This window comes from Phaseolus vulgaris, chromosome 1 (genome assembly GCF_051622355.1).
Source record: "Phaseolus vulgaris cultivar YP4 chromosome 1, ASM5162235v1, whole genome shotgun sequence".
NCBI lineage: Eukaryota > Viridiplantae > Streptophyta > Magnoliopsida > Fabales > Fabaceae > Phaseolus > Phaseolus vulgaris.
Genome location: NC_143498.1, coordinates 1,148,587 through 1,168,765, shown reverse-complemented (window position 1 = coordinate 1,168,765; position 20,179 = coordinate 1,148,587).

Sequence of the window (20,179 nt, the reverse complement as noted above, 5' to 3'; positions counted from 1 at the left end):
GGTTTGTTTGTGTGTGAAACTATTTGATTTTTTTCGTGGGTGAATACCCATCCGTTTGGCCTGAAATTTTTCCCAATTTTAGTGGAAATTCTTACATCGAATTTGAGGAAGAAACACTTTTGGGAGAATTTTTCAGAAATTTTGTGCGAACCAAGGTTATCCTCTACAAAAACTTTTGAAATTCTGCCCTATTTTCTGCAATTTTATTCTCGGTTTGTATTGCACTGAAATTTTTTTTACACAAGTACTTTCACATGTTGTTTGCACCCAGGCAAGGAGACATGTCAATAAAAAAATCACAAAAAAATGATAGAGGAAGAAAAGCCAGGACGTTTTGTTTTCGGAAAACAATTTTGTGCACTCTAGGTCTAGGACTCACTACGCCTTACTCCTTGGGTATTTTGGTCTAAAATTTTTACCAAACATTCATCACCGTTTCTTTTATTTTTTGGCTGAGATTTTAGCCCGAGATTCGTTCATCAAGATTGACAATAAAGTTTTTATTCATCAATGCCAGGGATGAAAGGAAGGTTCGTTTTTTTGTGAAACTGTTTAATTTTTTTCGCAGTTGAATACTCATCCGTTTGACCAGAAATTTTTCGCGTTTTGTCTGAAATTCAGTGGAGATTCTTACCTGGAATTTCAGAAAATCACTATTTCAGGACAATTTTTAAGAAGTTTTGTGCAAACAAACACTATCCTCTACCAAAACTTGAGAAATTCTGCTCTACTTTCTGCAATTTTATTTTGGGTTTGTATTGCACTGAAAAAATTCACACAAGCACTTTCATATGTTGTTTACACCTAGCTAAGGAGGCACGTCAATAACAAAATCACAAAAAAAAGATACGGGGAAGAAAAGCACGAAAGTTTTGTTTTCGGAAAAACAGTTTTGTTCACTCTTGGTCTGAGACTTACTACAACCTACTCCTTGGGTATTTTGGTATGAAATTTTTACCAGACATTCATCACTGTGTCTATTGAGTTTTGGCTGAGGTTTGAGCCCCATATTCGTCCCACAAGATTGGCAATCAATTTTTTATTCGTCACTGCCAGGGCTGAAAGAAAGGTTCGTTTGTGTGTGAAACTGTTTGATTTTTTTCGTGGGTGAATACTCATCCCAATATCAGCGGAGATTCTTGGGTGGAATTTCAGGAAAAAACTATTCCGGGAGAATTTTTCAGAAATTGTGTGCAAAACCAAGGCTATCCTCTACCGAAACTTGTGAAATTCCGGCCTAATTTCTGCAATTTCATTCAGGGTCCGTATTGCGCTGAAAAAAATTCACACAAACACTTTCGTATGTTGTTTGCACCCAGGGAAGGAGGCACGTCCATAAACGAATCACAAAAGGAAGATACGGGGAAGAAAAGCCAGGACGTTTTGTTTTCGGAAAACCGGTTTTGTTCACTCTCGGTCTGGGACTTACTACGCCTTACTCCTTGGGTATTTTGGTCTGAAATTTTTACCAGACATTCGTCACTGTGTCTGTTGAGTTTTGGCTGAGGTTTGAGCCCCAGCTTCGTCCCACAGGATTGACAATAAAATTTTTATTCGTCATTGCTAGGGCCGAAAGAAAGGTTCGTTTGTGTGTGAAACTGTTTGATTCTTTTCGTGGGTGAATACTCATCCGTTTGACCTGAAATTTGTCGCGTTTTGTCCCAAATTCAGCGGAGATTCTTGGGTGGAATTTCAGGAAAAAACTATTCCGGGAGAAATTTTCAGAAATTTTGTGCAAACCAAGGCTATCCTCTACCGAAACTTGTGAAATAACGTCCTAATTTCTGCAATTTCATTCTGGGTCCGTATTGTGCTGAAAAAAATTCACACAAGCACTTTGGTATGTTGTTTGCACCCAGGCAAGGAGGCACGTCCATAAACGAATCACAAAAGGAAGATACGGGGAAGAAAAACCAGAACGTTTTGTTTTCGGAAAACTGGTTTTGTTCACTCTCGGTGTGGGACTTACTACGCCTTACTCCTTGGGTATTTTGGTATGAAACTTTTACCAGATATTCCTCACTGTGTCTGTTGAGTTTTAGCTGAGGTTTGAGCCCCAGATTCGTCCCACAGGATTGGGAATAAATTTTTTATTCGTCACTGTCAGGGCTGAAAGGAAGGTTCGTTTGTGTGTGAAACTGTTTGATTTTTTTCTTGGGTGAATACTCATCTGTTTGACCTGAAATTTGTCGCGTTTTGTCCCAAATTCAGCGGAGATTCTTGGGTGGAATTTCAGGAAAAAACTATTCCGCGAGAAATTTTCAGAAATTTTGTGCAAACCAAGGCTATCCTCAATTGAAACTTGTCAAATTCCGGCCTAATTTCTGCAATTTCATTCTGGGTCCGTATTGCGCTGAAAAAAAATCACACAAGCACTTTTGTATGTTATTTGCACCCAGGCAAGGAGGCACGACCATAAACGAATCACAAAAGGAAGATACGGGGAAGAAAAGCCAGGACGTTTTGTTTTCGGAAAACCGGTTTTGTTCACTCTCGGTCTGGGACTTACTACGCCTTACTCCTTGGGTATTTTGGTCTGAAATTTTTATCAGACATTCGTCACTGTGTCTGTTGAGTTTTGGCTGAGGTTTGAGCCCCAGATTCGTCCCACAAGATTGGGAATAAATTTTTTATTCGTCACTGCCAGGGCCGAAAGGAAGGTTCGTTTGTGTGTGAAACTGTTTGATTTTTTTCGTGGGTGAATACTCATCTGTTTGACCTGAAATTTGTCGCGTTTTGTCCCAAATTCAGCAGAGATTCTTGGGTGGAATTTCAGGAAAAAAGTAGTCCGGGAGAATTTTTCAGAAATTTTGTGCAAACCAAGACTATCTTCTACCGAAACTTGTGAAATTCCGGCCTAATTTCTGCAATTTCATTCTAGGTCCGTATTGCGCTGAAAAAAATCCACACAAGCACTTTCGTATGTTGTTTGCACCCAGGCAAGGAGGCACGTCCATAAACGAATCACAAAAGGAAGATACGGGGAAGAAAAGCCAGGACGTTTTGTTTTCGGAAAACCGGTTTTGTTCACTCTCGGTCTGGGACTTACTACGCCTTACTCCTTGGGTATTTTGGTCTGAAATTTTTACCAGACATTCGTCACTGTGTCTGTTGAGTTTTGGCTGATGTTTGAGCCCCAGATTCGTCCCACAGGATTGGCAATAAATTTTTTATTCTTCACTGCCAGGGCCGAAAGGAAGGTTCGTTTGTGTGTGAAACTCTTTGATTTTTTTCGTGGGTGAATACTCATCTGTTCGACCTGAAATATGTCGCGTTTTGTCCCAAATTCAGTGGAGATTCTTGGGTGGAGTTTTGGGAAAAAAACTATTCCGGGAGAATTTTTCTGAAATTTTGTGCAAAACCAAGGCTATCCTCTACCGAAACTTGTGAAATTCCGGCCTAATTTCTGCAATTTCGTTCTAGGTCCGTATTACGCTGAAAAAATTCACGCAAGTACCTTCGTGTGTTGTGTGCACCCAGGTAAGGAGGCACGTTCACAAACAGATCACAGAAAGAAGATACGGGGAAGAAAAGCCAGGACGTTTTGTTTTCGAAAAAAACAGGTTTTGTTCACTCTCGGTCCGGGACTTACTGCGCCTTACTCCTTGGGTATTTTGGTCTGAAACTTTTACCAGACATTCGTCACTGTGTCTATTGAGTTTTGGCTGAGATTTGAGCCCCAGACTCGTCCCACAAGATTCGCAATAAATTTTTTATTCATCACTGCCCGGGCCGAAAGGACGGTTCGTCCGTGTGTGAAACTGTTTGATTTTTTTCCTGGGTGAATACTCATCTGTTTGACCTGAAATCTTTCGCGTTTTGTCCCAAATTCAATGGACATTCTGACGCGGAATTTCGGGAGAAAACCATTTCGGCAGAATTTTTCAGAAATTTTGTGAAAACCAAGGCTATCCTCTAGCAAAACTTGTGAAATTTAGCCCTACTTTCTACAATTTTTTTCCGGGTCCGTATTGCGCTGAAAAAATTCACGCAAGTACCTTCGTCTGTTGTTTGCACCCAGGTAAGGAGGCACGTCCACAAACAGATCACAGAAAGAAGATACGGGGAAGAAAAGCCAGGACGTTTTGTTTTCGGAAAACCGGTTTTGTTCACTCTCGGTCCGGGACTTACTGCGCCTTACTCCTTGGGTATTTTGGTCTGAAACTTTTACCAGACATTCGTCGTTGTGTCTATTGAGTTTTGGTTGAGATTTGAGCCCCAGACTCGTCCCACAAGATTCATAATAAATTTTTTATTCATCACTGCCCGGGCTGAAAGGAGGGTTCATCCGTGTGTGAAACTGTTTGATTTTTTTCCTGGGTGAATACTCATCCGTTTGACCTGAAATCTGTCGCGTTTTGTCCCAAATTCAGTGGAGATTCTTACGCGGAATTTCGTGAGAAAACCATTTCGGGAGAATTTTTCAGAAATTTTGTGAAAACCAAGGCTATCCTCTAGCAAAACTTGTCAAATTTCGCCCTACTTTCTGCAATTTTTTTCCAGGTCCGTATTGCGCTGAAAAAAATTCACGCGAGTACCTTCGTGTGTTGTTTGCACCCAGGTAAGGAGGCACGTCCACAAACAGATCACAGAAAGAAGATACGGGGAAGAAAAGCCAGGACGTTTTGTTTTCGGAAAACCGGTTTTGTTCACTCTCGGTCCGGGACTTACTGCGCCTTACTCCTTGGGTATTTTGGTATGAAACTTTTACCAGACATTCGTCACTGTGTCTATTGAGTTTTGGCTTAGATTTGAGCCCCAGACTCGTCCCACAAGATTCGCAATAAATTTTTTATTAATCACTGCCCGGGCTGAAAGGAGGGTTCGTTCGTGTGTGAAACTGTTTGATTTTTTTCCTGGGTGAATACTCATCCGTTTGACCTGAAATCTGTCGCGTTTTGTCCCAAATTCAGTGGAGATTCTTACGCGGAATTTCGGGAGAAAACCATTTCGGGAGAATTTTTCAGAAATTTTGTGAAAACCAAGGCTATCCTCTAGCAAAACTTGTGAAATTTCGCCCTACTTTTTGCAATTTTTTTCCGGGTCCGTATTGCGCTGAAAAAATTCACGCAAGTACCTTCGTGTGTTGTTTGCACCCAGGTAAGGAGGCACGTCCACAAACTGATCACAGAAAGAAGATACGGGGAAGAAAAGCCAGGACGTTTTGTTTTCGGAAAACCGGTTTTGTTCACTCTCGGTCCGGGACTTACTGCGCCTTACTCCTTGGGTATTTTGGTCTGAAACTTTTACCAGACATTCTTCGTTGTGTCTATTGAGTTTTGGCTGAGATTTGAGCCCCAGACTCGTCCCACAAGATTCGCAATAAATTTTTTATTCATCACTGCCCGGGCTGAAAGGAGGGTTCGTCCGTGTGTGAAACTGTTTGATTTTGTTCCTGGGTGAATACTCATCTGTTTGACCTGAAATCTGTCGCGTTTTGTCCCAAATTCAGTGGAGATTCTTACACGGAATTTCGGGAGAAAACCATTTCGGGAGAATTTTTCAGAAATTTTGTGAAAACCAAGGCTATCCTCTAGCAAAACTTGTGAAATTTCGCCCTACTTTCTGCAATTTTTTTCCGGGTCCGTATTGCGCTGAAAAAATTCACGCAAGTACCTTCGTGTGTTGTTTGCACCCAGGTAAGGAGGCACGTCCACAAACAGATCACAGAAAGAAGATACGGGGAAGAAAAGCCAGGACGTTTTGTTTTCGGAAAATCGGTTTTGTTCACTCTCGGTCCGGGACTTACTGCGCCTTACTCCTTGGGTATTTTGGTATGAAACTTTTACCAGACATTCGTCATTGTGTCTATTGAGTTTTGGCTGAGATTTGAGCTCACGACTCGTCCCACAGGATTCGCAATAAATTTTTTATTCATCACTGCCCGGGCTGAAAGGAGGGTTGGTCCGTGTGTGAAACTGTTTGATTTTTTTCCTGGGTGAATACTCATCCGTTTGACCTGAAATCTGTCGCGTTTTGTCCCAAATTCAGTGGAGATTCTTACGCGGAATTTCGGGAGAAAACCATTTCGGGAGAATTTTTCAGAAATTTTGTGAAAACCAAGGCTATCCTCTAGCAAAACTTGTGAAATTTCGCCCTACTTTCTGCAATTTTTTTCCGGGTCCGTATTGCGCTGAAAAAATTCACGCAAGTACCTTCGTGTGTTGTTTGCACCCAGGTAAGGAGGCACGTCCACAAACAGATCACAGAAAGAACATACGGGGAAGAAAAGCAAGGACGTTTTGTTTTCGGAAAACCGGTTTTGTTCACTCTCGGTCCGGGACTTACTGCGCCTTACTCCTTGGGTATTTTGGTCTGAAACTTTTACCAGACATTCTTCGTTGTGTCTATTGAGTTTTGGCTGAGATTTGAGCCCCAGACTCGTCCCACAAGATTCGCAATAAATTTTTTATTCATCACTGCCCGGGCTGAAAGGAGGGTTCGTCCGTGTGTGAAACTGTTTGATTTTGTTCCTGGGTGAATACTCATTCGTTTGACCTGAAATCTGTCGCGTTTTGTCCCAAATTCAGTGGAGATTCTTGGGTGGAATTTCAGGAAAAAACCATTCCGGAAGAATTTTTCAGAAATTTTGTAAAAACCAAGGTTATCCTCTACCGAAACTTGTGAAATTCCGGCCTAATTTCTGCAATTTCATTCTGGGTCCGTACTGCGCTGAAAAAAATTCGCAGAAGCACTTTCGTATGTTGTTTGCACCCAGGCAAGGAGGAACGTCCTTAAACGAATCACAAAAAGAAGATACGGGGAAGAAAAGCCAGGACGTTTTGTTTTCGGAAAACCGGTTTTGTTCACTCTCGGTCTGGGACTTACTGCGCCTTACTCCTTGGGTATTTTGGTCTGAAAGTTTTACCAGACATTCGTCACTGTGTCTGCTGAGTTTTGGTCGAGGTTTGAGCCCCAGATTCGTCCCGCAGGATTGGCAATAAATTTTTTATTCGTCACTGCCAGGGCTGAAAGGAAGGTTCGTTTGTGTGTGAAACTGTTTGATTCTTTTCTTGGGTGAATACTCATTCGTTTGACCTGAAATTTGTCCCGTTTTGTCCCAAATTCAGTGGAGATTCTTGGGTGGAATTTCAGGAAAAAACCATTCCGGAAGAATTTTTCAGAAATTTTGTAAAAACCAAGGCTATCCTCTACCGAAACTTGTGAAATTCCGGCCTAATTTCTGCAATTTCATTCTGGGTCCGTACTGCGCAGAAAAAAATTCGCACAAGAACTTTCGTATGTTGTTTGCACCCAGGCAAGGAGGAACGTCCATAAACGAATCACAAAAAGAAGATACGGGGAAGAAAAGCCAGGAGGTTTTGTTTTCGGAAAACCGGTTTTGTTCACTCTCGGTCTGGGACTTACTGTGCCTTACTCCTTGGGTATTTTGGTTTGAAATTTTTATCACACATTCGTCACTGTGTCTGCTGAGTTTTGGCTGAGGTTTGAGCCCCAGATTCGTCCCGCAGGATTGGCAATAAATTTTTTATTCGTCACTGCCAGGGCTGAAAGGAAGGTTCGTTTGTGTGTGAAACTGTTTGATTCTTTTCGTGGGTGAATACTCATCCGTTTGACCTGAAATTTGTCCCGTTTTGTCCCAAATTCAGTGGAGATTCTTGGGTGGAATTTCAGGAAAAAACCATTCCGGAACAATTTTTCAGAAATTTTTTAAAAACCAAGGCTATCCTCTACCGAAACTTGTGAAATTCCGGCCTAATTTCTGCAATTTCATTCTGGGTCCGTACTGCGCTGAAAAAATTCGCACAAGAACTTTCGTATGTTGTTTGCACCCAGGCAAGGAGGAACGTCCATAAACGAATCACAAAAAGAAGATACGGGGAAGAAAAGCCAGGACGTTTTGTTTTCGGAAAACCGGTTTTGTTCACTCTCGGTCTGGGACTTACTGTGCCTTACTCCTTGGGTATTTTGGTCTGAAATTTTTATCAGACATTCGTCACTGTGTCTGCTGAGTTTTGGCTGAGGTTTGAGCCCCAGATTTGTCACGCAGGATTGGCAATAAATTTTTTATTCGTCACTGCCAGGGCTAAAAGGAAGGTTCGTTTGTGTGTGAAACTGTTTGATTCTTTTCGTGGGTGAATACTCATCCGTTTGACCTGAAATTTGTCCCGTTTTGTCCCAAATTCAGTGGAGATTCTTGGGTGGAATTTCAGGAAAAAACCATTCCGGAAGAATTTTTCTGAAATTTTGTAAAAACCAAGGCTATCCTCTACCGAAACTTGTGAAATTCCGGCCTAATTTCTGCAATTTCATTCTGGGTCCGTACTGCGCTGAAAAAAATTCACACAAGCACTTTCGTATGTTGTTTGCACCCAGGCAAGGAGGAACGTCCATAAACGAATCACAAAAAGAAGATACGGGGAAGAAAAGCCAGGACGTTTTGTTTTCGGAAAACCAGTTTTGTTCACTCTCAGTCTGGGACTTACTGCGCCTTACTCCTTGGGTATTTTAGTCTGAAATTTTTACCAGACATTCGTCACTGTGTCTGCTGAGTTTTGGCTGAGGGTTGAGCCCCAGATTTGTCCCGCAGGATTGGCAATAAATTTTTTATTCGTCACTGCCAGGGCTGAAAGGAAGGTTCGTTTGTGTGTGAAACTGTTTGATTCTTTTCTTGGGTGAATACTCATCCGTTTGACCTGAAATTTGTCCCGTTTTGTCCCAAATTCAGTGGAGATTCTTGGGTGGAATTTCAGGAAAAAACCATTCCGGAACAATTTTTCAGAAATTTTTTAAAAACCAAGGCTATCCTCTACCGAAACTTGTGAAATTCCGGCCTAATTTCAGCAATTTCATTCTGGGTCCGTACTGCGCTGAAAAAATTCGCACAAGAACTTTCGTATGTTGTTTGCACCCAGGCAAGGAGGAACGTCCATAAACGAATCACAAAAAGAAGATACGGGGAAGAAAAGCCAGGACGTTTTGTTTTCGGAAAACCGGTTTTGTTCACTCTCGGTCTGGGACTTACTGTGCCTTACTCCTTGGGTATTTTGGTCTGAAATTTTTATCAGACATTCGTCACTGTGTCTGCTGAGTTTTGGCTGAGGTTTGAGCCCCAGATTTGTCACGCAGGATTGGCAATAAATTTTTTATTCGTCACTGCCAGGGCTAAAAGGAAGGTTCGTTTGTGTGTGAAACTGTTTGATTCTTTTCGTGGGTGAATACTCATCCGTTTGACCTGAAATTTGTCCCGTTTTGTCCCAAATTCAGTGGAGATTCTTGGGTGGAATTTCAGGAAAAAACCATTCCGGAACAATTTTTCAGAAATTTTTTAAAAACCAAGGCTATCCTCTACCGAAACTTGTGAAATTCCGGCCTAATTTCTGCAATTTGATTCTGGGTCTGTACTGCGCTGAAAAAAATTCACACAAGCACTTTCGTATGTTGTTTGCACCCAGGCAAGGAGGAACGTCCATAAACGAATCACAAAAAGAAGATACGGGGAAGAAAAGCCAGGACGTTTTGTTTTCGGAAAACCGGTTTTGTTCACTCTCGGTGTGGGACTTACTGCGCCTTACTCCTTGGGTATTTTGGTCTAAAATTTTTACCAGACATTCGTCACTGTGTCTGCTGAGTTTTGGCTGAGGTTTGAGCCCCAGATTTGTCCCGCAGGATTGGCAATAAATTTTTTATTCGTCACTGCCAGGGCTGAAAGGAAGGTTCGTTTGTGTGTGAAACTGTTTGATTCTTTTCGTGGGTGAATACTCATCCGTTTGACCTGAAATTTGTCCCGTTTTGTCCCAAATTCAGTGGAGATTCTTGGGTGGAATTTCAGGAAAAAACCATTCCGGAAGAATTTTTCAGAAATTTTGTAAAAACCAAGGCTATCCCCTACCGAAACTTGTGAAATTCCGGCCTAATTTCTGCAATTTCATTCTGGGTCCGTACTGCGCTGAAAAAAAATTCGCAGAAGCACTTTCGTATGTTTTTTGCAACCAGGCAAGGAGGAACGTCCATAAACGAATCACAAAAAGAAGATACGGGGAAGAAAAGCCAGGACGTTTTGTTTTCGGAAAACCGGTTTTGTTCACTCTCGGTCTGGGACTTACTGCGCCTTACTCCTTGGGTATTTTGGTCTGAAAGTTTTACCAGACATTCGTCACTGTGTCTGCTGAGTTTTGGCTGAGGGTTGAGCCCCAGATCCGTCCCGCAGGATTGGCAATAAATTTTTTATTCGTCACTGCCAGGGCTGAAAGGAAGGTTCGTTTGTGTGTGAAACTGTTTGATTCTTTTCTTGGGTGAATACTCATTCGTTTCACCTGAAATTTGTCCCGTTTTGTCCCAAATTCAGTGGAGATTATTGGGTGGAATTTCAGGAAAAAACCATTCCGGAAGAATTTTTCAGAAATTTTGTCAAAACCAAGGCTATCCTCTACCGAAACTTGTGAAATTCCGGCCTAATTTCTGCAATTTCATTCTGGGTCCGTACTGCGCTGAAAAAATTCGCACAAGAACTTTCGTATGTTGTTTGCACCCAGGCAAGGAGGAACGTCCATAAAAGAATCACAAAAAGAAGATACGGGGAAGAAAAGCCAGGACGTTTTGTTTTCGGAAAACCGGTTTTGTTCACTCTCGGTCTGGGACTTACTGTGCCTTACTCCTTGGGTATTTTGGTCTGAAATTTTTATCAGACATTCGTCACTGTGTCTGCTGAGTTTTGGCTGAGGTTTGAGCCCCAGATTTGTCCCGCAGGATTGGCAATAAATTTTTTATTCGTCACTGCCAGGGCTAAAAGGAAGGTTCGTTTGTGTGTGAAACTGTTTGATTCTTTTCGTGGGTGAATACTCATCCGTTTGACCTGAAATTTGTCCCGTTTTGTCCCAAATTCAGTGGAGATTCTTGGGTGGAATTTTAGGAAAAAACCATTCCGGAAGAATTTTTCAGAAATTTTGTAAAAACCAAGGCTATCCTCTACCGAAACTTGTGAAATTCCGGCCTAATTTCTGCAATTTCATTCTGGGTCCGTACTGCGCAGAAAAAAATTCGCACAAGAACTTTCGTATGTTGTTTGCACCCAGGCAAGGAGGAACGTCCATAAACAAATCACAAAAAGAAGATACGGGGAAGAAAAGCCAGGACGTTTTGTTTTCGGAAAACCGGTTTTGTTCACTCTCGGTCTGGGACTTACTGTGCCTTACTCCTTGGGTATTTTGGTTTGAAATTTTTATCAGACATTCGTCACTGTGTCTGCTGAGTTTTGGCTGAGGTTTGAGCCCCAGATTCGTCCCGCAGGATTGGCAATAAATTTTTTATTCGTCACTGCCAGGGCTGAAAGGAAGGTTCGTTTGTGTGTGAAACTGTTTGATTCTTTTCGTGGGTGAATACTCATCCGTTTGACCTGAAATTTGTCCCGTTTTGTCCCAAATTCAGTGGAGATTCTTGGGTGGAATTTCAGGAAAAAACCATTCCGGAAAAATTTTTCAGAAATTTTTTAAAAACCAAGGCTATCCTCTACCGAAACTTGTGAAATTCCGGCCTAATTTCTGCAATTTCATTCTGGGTCCGTACTGCGCTGAAAAAAATTCGCACAAGCACTTTCGTATGTTGTTTGCACCCAGGCAAGGAGGAACGTCCATAAACGAATCACAAAAAGAAGATACGGGGAAGAAAAGCCAGGACGTTTTGTTTTCGGAAAACCGGTTTTGTTCACTCTCGGTCTGGGACTTACTGCGCCTTACTCCTTGGGTATTTTGGTCTGAAATTTTTACCAGACATTCGTCACTGTGTCTGCTGAGTTTTGGCTGAGGTTTGAGCCCCAGATTCGTCCCGCAGGATTGGCAATAAATTTTTTATTCGTCACTGCCAGGGCTGAAAGGAAGGTTCGTTTGTGTGTGAAACTGTTTGATTCTTTTCGTGGGTGAATACTCATCCGTTTGACCTGAAATTTGTCCCGTTTTGTCCCAAATTCAGTGGAGATTCTTGGGTGGAATTTCAGGAAAAAACCATTCCGGAAGAATTTTTCAGAAATTTTGTAAAAACCAAGGCTATCCTCTACCGAAACTTGTGAAATTCCAGCCTAATTTCTGCAATTTCATTCTGGGTCCATACTGATGGAGATCAAGCCCAAGAGAACATGGAGGCCACTCATCAAGCTCAAGAAGAGGTGGAGGCACAAATGGAGGACGCCCATGGAGGTCAAAGTCCACCTCAAAGGATTACAAGAAGCATGTTCAAAGCCTTGGGAGCTAGAGGACATTTATTTTCTCTTTTTGTAGTGTCTTTAGTTGAAGGTGCTTAGAGGGAAACCTTAGAAACCTCTTTTGTTATAGCATCTTTTAGGTTTTAGTTAGGAGCTTTAAGGGGGTGGATTAGTAGGTAGGTGTAGGAGTAGAAAAGGAGGTGCCAAAGTGAAGGAAGGGATCACACCTTCCTCATGCATAGGTTTAGGCGCCGGTTTTGAGTAAGTTTAGGAGGGAATTTTGAATTCTCTTAGCTTTGATTTTCAGCACCTTAGTGATGTGATTCCAATAGCCACATAGAACAAGATTCTTGACACTTTGAGGAATCACATTGAGCTGGAAAATATAGAGGCACTTTCTTAGAAGTTTGATCATGGTTCTAAAATCAAGAACTCACCAATAACAAGTACCAAATCCCAAACTCATTTGGATGAACCAAATATTGTCAAATTGAATCAACAAAGGCACATAAAAAGAAGAGACCGAACAGAATTTAGGCAAGAACACATAAGAACCGAACATAAAAGGAATTGAAAACAAAAACAGAACACATGTGCTGGAAAATGGAATAGCCGAACCAAAACATGCTCAAGAACACAAGACAACAAGAGTAATTGAAAGAGAAGAAAGGAAGGAGAAGAGAATGCTCATGAAGATGGAAGATAGGTTGGATGATCACGCCACTAGAAGTATGGATGCTCCTAGATGAGTGTGGAAGCCGCCACTTGAGGAAACCATGGTCCTTCAAGATAAGACTAGAGTAGAAGCTCAAAAGCTCTCCAAATGCTCACTCCAATTTTGAGTATAGTTTCTTTAGATGAATTCAAATCTGAATTTTACAAGGAAGGCACCTCTATTTATAGCCTAAGGTGCTGAAAAATGAAAGCTAAACATTTCAAAATTCCCTCCCAAAACCATCTAGAACCGGCGCTAAAAATGCCAAGCAAGGAAGGTGTGATCCTTTCCTTCACTTTGGCACCCCCTATTCTACTCCTACACCTATCTACTAATACACCCCCCTAAAGCTCCTAACTAAAAACCTAAAAGATGCTATAACAAAAGAGGTTTCTAAGGTTTCCCTCTAAGCACCTTCAACTAAAGACACTACAAAAAGAGAAAATAAATGTCCTCTAGCTCCCAAGGCTTTGAACATGCTTCTTGTAATCCTTTGAGGTGGACTTTGACCTCCATGGGCGTCCTCCATTTGTGCCTCCACCTCTTCTTGAGCTTGATGAGTGGCCTCCATGTTCTCTTGGGCTTGATCTCCATCATACTCCCCGAGTTGGAGAGAATTCGACCACGAATTCTGGAGACCTATAGAAAAAGGAGTTAGATCGCTGACATTAAAAGTACGACTACCTAAGAATGTATCAGGCATATCTAACTCATAAGCATTGTCATTAATCCTCTTGAGGACTTGGAAAGGTCCATCCCCTCGAGGCATTAGTTTGGACTTCCTTTGAGTAGGAAAACGATCCTTCCTCAAGTGAAGCCAAACCCAATCGCCCTCATCAAACAACAATGCTTTTCTCCTTTTATTGGCAAGTTCAGCATACTTGCCAACCTTCTTCTCAATTCTCTTCTTGATGTCTTTATGCAAAGTTTTCACAAAAGAAGCCTTTTCATCCCCATATTTGCACAAGACATCGTCAAGAAGGGGAATAGGAAGAAGATCAAGAGGTGTGAGGGGATTAAACCCATAGACCACCTCAAAAGGAGAATGGGAGGTGGTAGAATTTACTACTCGGTTATATGCAAACTCAACATGGGGTAGTAAATTCTCCCACACTCTAGGATTCCCCGAAATAAAGCATCTCAATAGTTGTCCCAAAGTTCTATTCACCACCTCGGTTTGACCATCAGTTTGTGGGTGGCAAGTGGTAGAAAATAAAAGCTTAGTTCCAAGCTTGCCCCACAAGGTCTTCCAAAAGTGACTCAAGAACTTAGGATCTCTATCGGACACTATAGACCTAGGAATCCCATGCAAGCGAACCACTTCTTGGAAGAAGAGGTTTGCAATGTGGCATGCATCATCCACTTTGTGGCAAGGAATAAAGTGAGCCATCTTTGAAAAACGATCCACTACCACAAAAATGGAGTCCTTTCCCTTTGATGTCTTGGGTAAGCCTAAGATTAAATCCATAGATATATCTACCCAAGGCATTGAAGGGATAGGAAGAGGAGTATAAAGACCATGGGGATGCATTTTAGATTTAGCTTTGCGGCAAGCTATGCATTTATCACACAAACTATGAACATGCTTATGCATATGAGGCCAAAAGAAATGTTCATGCAACACATCCAAAGTTTTAGCAACCCCAAAATGACCCATTAAGCCCCCCTCATGAGCTTCTCTAACAAGAGATAATCTAATAGAGCATTGGGGAACACAAAGACGTTTTCCCTTAAAAAGAAAGCCATCTTGAATAAAAAAATCTTTGTGTCCTCCCTTAAGACACTCTTGATAGAGGAGAGAAAAATCAAGGTCATCATGATAAAGTTCCTTAATGTGATCAAAACCAAGATATTGAGAGGTTAAAAGATTTAGCAAGGTGTATCTTCTAGAAAGAGCATCCGCCACAATATTTATTTTGCCTTGCTTGTGTTTGATCACATAAGGAAATTGCTCAATGAATTCCACCCACTTAGCATGCCTCTTGTTAAGTTTGTTTTGGCTTTTCAAATATTTAAGAGATTCATGATCACTATGTATCACAAACTCTTTGGGAAAAAGATAGTGTTGCCAAGTAAACAAAGCCCTAACAAGTGCATATAATTCCTTATCATAGGTGGAATAGTTGAGATGACTTCCCTTCAATTTCTCACTAAAATAGGCGATGGGGTGGCCCTCTTGAAGGAGAACAGCCCCAATACCTATGCTGGAAGCATCACACTCAATCTCAAATGTCTTAGTGAAATTAGGAAGGGTCAAGATGGGAGCATTAGTCAATTTTTCTTTCAAAGTATCAAAAGCATTTTGTTGTGCTTTTCCCCAATGAAAGACCACATCCTTTTTCACTATGTCATTGAGTGGTGCGGCAATGGTACCAAAGTTTGGGACAAATCTTCTATAGAAAGAAGCAAGCCCATGAAAACTTCGGACCTCATTCAAAGATTTCGGTGTAGGCCAATTTTGAATGGCCACCACCTTTGTTTTGTCCACATGGACCCCTTTACAACTCACCACAAACCCTAGGAATTCTATATGATCAAGAGCAAACATACATTTAGCAAGGTTAGCATACAAATGTTCCTTCCTAAGGATTTCCAAAACTTGCCTAACATGCAACCTATGGTCATTCAAAGATAAGCTATAAATGAGAATGTCATCAAAGTAAACCACAACAAACTTACCAATGAAAGGTCTAAGAACATGATGCATGAGGCGCATGAAGGTACTTGGTGCATTAGTTAAACCAAAAGGCATAACTAACCACTCATATAAACCAAAGTTGGTCTTAAAAGCCGTCTTCCATTCATCACCCGGTTTGATACGGATTTGATTGTAGCCGCTTTTAAGATCAATTTTTGAAAAGATTTTAGAACCATGTAATTCATCCAACAAATCATCTAGTCTAGGTATGGGATGCCTATACTTAATGGTTATGTTATTTATGGCCCTACAATCCGAACACATTCGCCATGTGCCATCCTTTTTTGGCACTAAGATGATAGGCATAGCACAAGGACTCATGCTATCTTGCACCCACCCTTTCTCAATCAAAGCCTCAACTTGTTGGCGAATTTCCTTGGTTTCACTTGGATTGGTCCTATATGCGGGACGATTTGGTAAGGACGAGCCCGGTATCAAATCAATTCGGTGCTCAATCCCTCTCAAAGGTGGAAGTCCATTTGGAGGATCTTGAAACACATCTTTGAACTCTTCTACCAAATTTTCCAAGCAATGAGGACTATCAACAAGTGTTTCTATGCTAAGAGTTCTAGGGATGGCTAAAAAAAGAGGATGATGAGCCACTATTTCCCTTTCAATGTCACGCCTAGACACAAGGAGTGTAGGCTTAGAACTCTTATCTTTTTTTATCTTTTTTATCTTTTTCACTCTCCCTCTTTTTCTTCATGATAACTTGGTCCTCATGGACTTCTCTTGGAGAGAGAGATTTTAAAGTAACCTTGTGACCATGGAATTCAAAAGATAATTTGTTGGTAAAGCCATCATGTAAAACTTTTCTATCAAATTGCCAAGGCCTTCCCAAAAGAACATGAGTGGCTTCCATGGGCACAACATCACATAATACCTCATCTTTGTATTTTCCAATGGAGAAATGGATGAGGACTTGTTTATTAACAATTATTTCTCCTACTTCACTAAGCCATTGTAACTTGTAGGGCTTTGTATGAGAGATAGTAGGCAATCCAAGTTTATCTACTACTCTTGTACTAGCCACATTTGCACAACTACCCCCATCCACTATCAAGGAACAAATGTTGTTTTGAATAAGACATCTTGTATGGAAAATATTTTCCCTTTGACTTTCATCAAAAGGTTGTGAAACTTGTCCAAGAAGTCTTCTCACAACTAACAAGTCCCCTTCAAGTGGACATTCGCTCTCTTCCTCACTAGATGCATGAGAATGCAATGAATGCTTTGAAGAATCCGAATCATGCTCACTAACTACAATGCCCTCATGCATGTACATACTTCGTTTGGAAGGACAATTTGCAGCAATATGACCATAACCCATACATTTAAAGCATTTAGTGTTAGATGTTCTAGTGGGAGACTTAGGTCTAGATGTTGATGGCTTAGATTCCTTGGGTTTGAAAGAAGAATCTTTGGAAGGATGTTTAGAAAAAGAAGTTTTGTTTCTCCAAGACTTGGAGTAGTATCCATTATTGGAAGCATTTTTAAAAGAGTTTTTCTTAGCAAGTTGGGCTTCCACCTTCATTGCAAGATGAACTAAAGAGCCCAATGATGAATACTCTTGTAACTCAACAATGTCTTGGATATCCTTCCTAAGACCACTCACAAACCTAGCAATCATGGCTTCTTCACTTTCTTCTAATTCAATTTTAAGCACAAGCGTCTCAAGCTCCTTATAATATTCATCCACATTTAGCGTGCCTTGTTGAAACCGTTGGAGTCTCAACATGAGGTCTTTCCTAAAATGTGGGGGCACAAACCTAGCGCGCATATGATCCTTTAAAGAGTTCCAAGAGTCCACGGGAGGACCCTTGTGATAGATAATGTCCTTTACAATCCCATGCCACCATTTCATGGCATAATCACTAAACTCTAGGGTGGCTAGCTTGAGCTTATGCTCATCTTGGATCTCATGGATCTCAAAAATTTGTTCACACTTAGCCTCCCAATCTAAATACACATTTGGATCACTAGAACCATTAAAACAAGGTAGTTTGACCGAAGGAAGCTTGGACTTTGCATCATGGTAGAAGCCATTGCCGTAGTGAATTCTTTCCCCTTGGTGATGATGTCTTTGTCCATGGACTTGGGGTGGAGGTCTCCTTCTCCTATGCTCATCTTCACGGCCAACATCATTTGAAGAAGCTCTTGAAGATGGTCTATGAGAATGATGTCCATCATGGATAGAAGGAGATGGTCTAGTTTGTTGGACCTCCATCTTTTGCATTTTCTCTTCCAACCTTCTAATTGTTCTTTGAGCTTCATGTAATTCACCAAGAATTGAAGCTTTGGAAGGAGAATTCTGCTTGTAGGATGCATCACTTGAAAATCCAGCCATTTGTAATTAAAAACAGCAAACACACAAAACAGCAAACAAGTTAAAAAAAATTAGCAAAAACAGTGAGCTATAATGAAACTGCCGAAGTGAACTTAAGGCTGAAAAAGATATCACTCTCAAAGAAATAATGTTCTTGCTCCAATCTGATCTTGAGGCCTTGGAATCCTCAAATGAAATATGTCAAAGCAAGCACACCAATCTTAAGAGCAAACCACCACAAAACCAAAGAAACAATAAAGACAAACAAGAAAAGGTATAAGCAAGGAAAGGTAATTGCAAAAGGAATACTATATGTAAGACAAACTCAAAGAGTAAGAATGAAAGACAATCAAGAAAATAAAGAACTCAATGAGAAAAGTAGGCACACAAAAGAATACCTAAGGAAAAGCACTAGAGTAGATGAAGAAAACAAAAAAATTTAGCTACTGGAAATTTTTTTTTTTTATGCAAACTGTGTTTGATATTCACTGATTTAACTGGAACGTTGTAGAGCGAACTGGATTATGAAATTTATACCACATAAACTTCAAGATGTTAACTCAATAATGGCACTGGAATCAATTAAAAACGGTAAGCCAATTGAGAGAAATAAATTTTTTAAAATCACTGCCAGATTACCGTATTTTTTTCGGCAGGAATGTACACTTTTTTTATTTTATTTATCATTTTTTGTGTACTTCATATTTTTGAATGATTCTTTTTTCTATTCTCTTCTAACACTTTGAATATCTCAAATCCAGAATTTCAGAATTTTACAGTACGTAAATCAGTTGCAATAAGGAAAAACAGTAAGCACTTTTTTCAGAAACAGAGGAATCCAAATAGGAATAAAAAACAGAATGATGAACTAGCAAAGACATAATAGAAAATGATGTATTGGAACTTGTATAGGTCTAGAATACAAGTATGAACTCAATTCTAAAAAGAAAATGCACAAAGGATCAACATCAATTCAGAAAATTATATGACACCAAAGCAAGAAACAATCAAAACAATAAAAGTACTACTAGAAGTAATGACATATATGGAATAACATGACTAAGACAAAACTTGACATGATTCAAAAATTAAAAGACACAACACAAATTGTAACTAGTGAAAGGAAGCTTAAGGTAAACTCTAGGAAGGATAATGCCATTCCAAAAGAGCAACCATACTCATAAGAATTATGAGTGCCATAAACCTTTCCACAAACACTTGGAGCAAAAGAAAAACAACAAGAATACTCAATTAAAATTCTAAAACAGAAACTTAAATTGCAAGAAATTAAAGAGCTCTTGAAATTAAAGTGCACACAACTCAACAATTAAACAAGAAGAACCTAAGACTCATGATACCACATGATGTGATTCCAATAGCCACATAGAACAAGATTCTTGACACTTTGAGGAATCAACTTGAGCTGGAAAATATAGAGGCACTTTCTTAGAAGTTGGATCATGGTTCTAAAATCAAGAACTCACCAATAACAAGTACCAAATCCCAAACTCATTTGGATGAACCAAATATTGTCAAATTGAATCAACAAAGGCACATAAAAAGAAGAGACCGAACAGAATTTAGGCAAGAACACATAAGAACCGAACATAAAAGGAATTGAAAACAAAAACAGAACACATGTGCTGGAAAATGGAATAGCCGAACCAAAACATGCTCAAGAACACAAGACAACAAGAGTAATTGAAAGAGAAGAAAGGAAGGAGAAGAGAATGCTCATGAAGATGGAAGATAGGTTGGATGATCACGCCACTAGAAGTATGGATGCTCCTAGATGAGTGTGGAAGCCGCCACTTGAGGAAACCATGGTCCTTCAAGATAAGACTAGAGTAGAAGCTCAAAAGCTCTCCAAATGCTCACTCCAATTTTGAGTATAGTTTCTTTAGATGAATTCAAATCTGAATTTTACAAGGAAGGCACCTCTATTTATAGCCTAAGGTGCTGAAAAATGAAAGCTAAACATTTCAAAATTCCCTCCCAAAACCATCTAGAATCGGCGCTAAAAATGCCAAGCAAGGAAGGTGTGATCCTTTCCTTCACTTTGGCACCCCCTATTCTACTCCTACACCTATCTACTAATACACCCCCCTAAAGCTCCTAACTAAAAACCTAAAAGATGCTATAACAAAAGAGGTTTCTAAGGTTTTCCTCTAAGCACCTTCAACTAAAGACACTACAAAAAGAGAAAATAAATGTCCTCTAGCTCCCAAGGCTTTGAACATGCTTCTTGTAATCCTTTGAGGTGGACTTTGACCTCCATGGGCG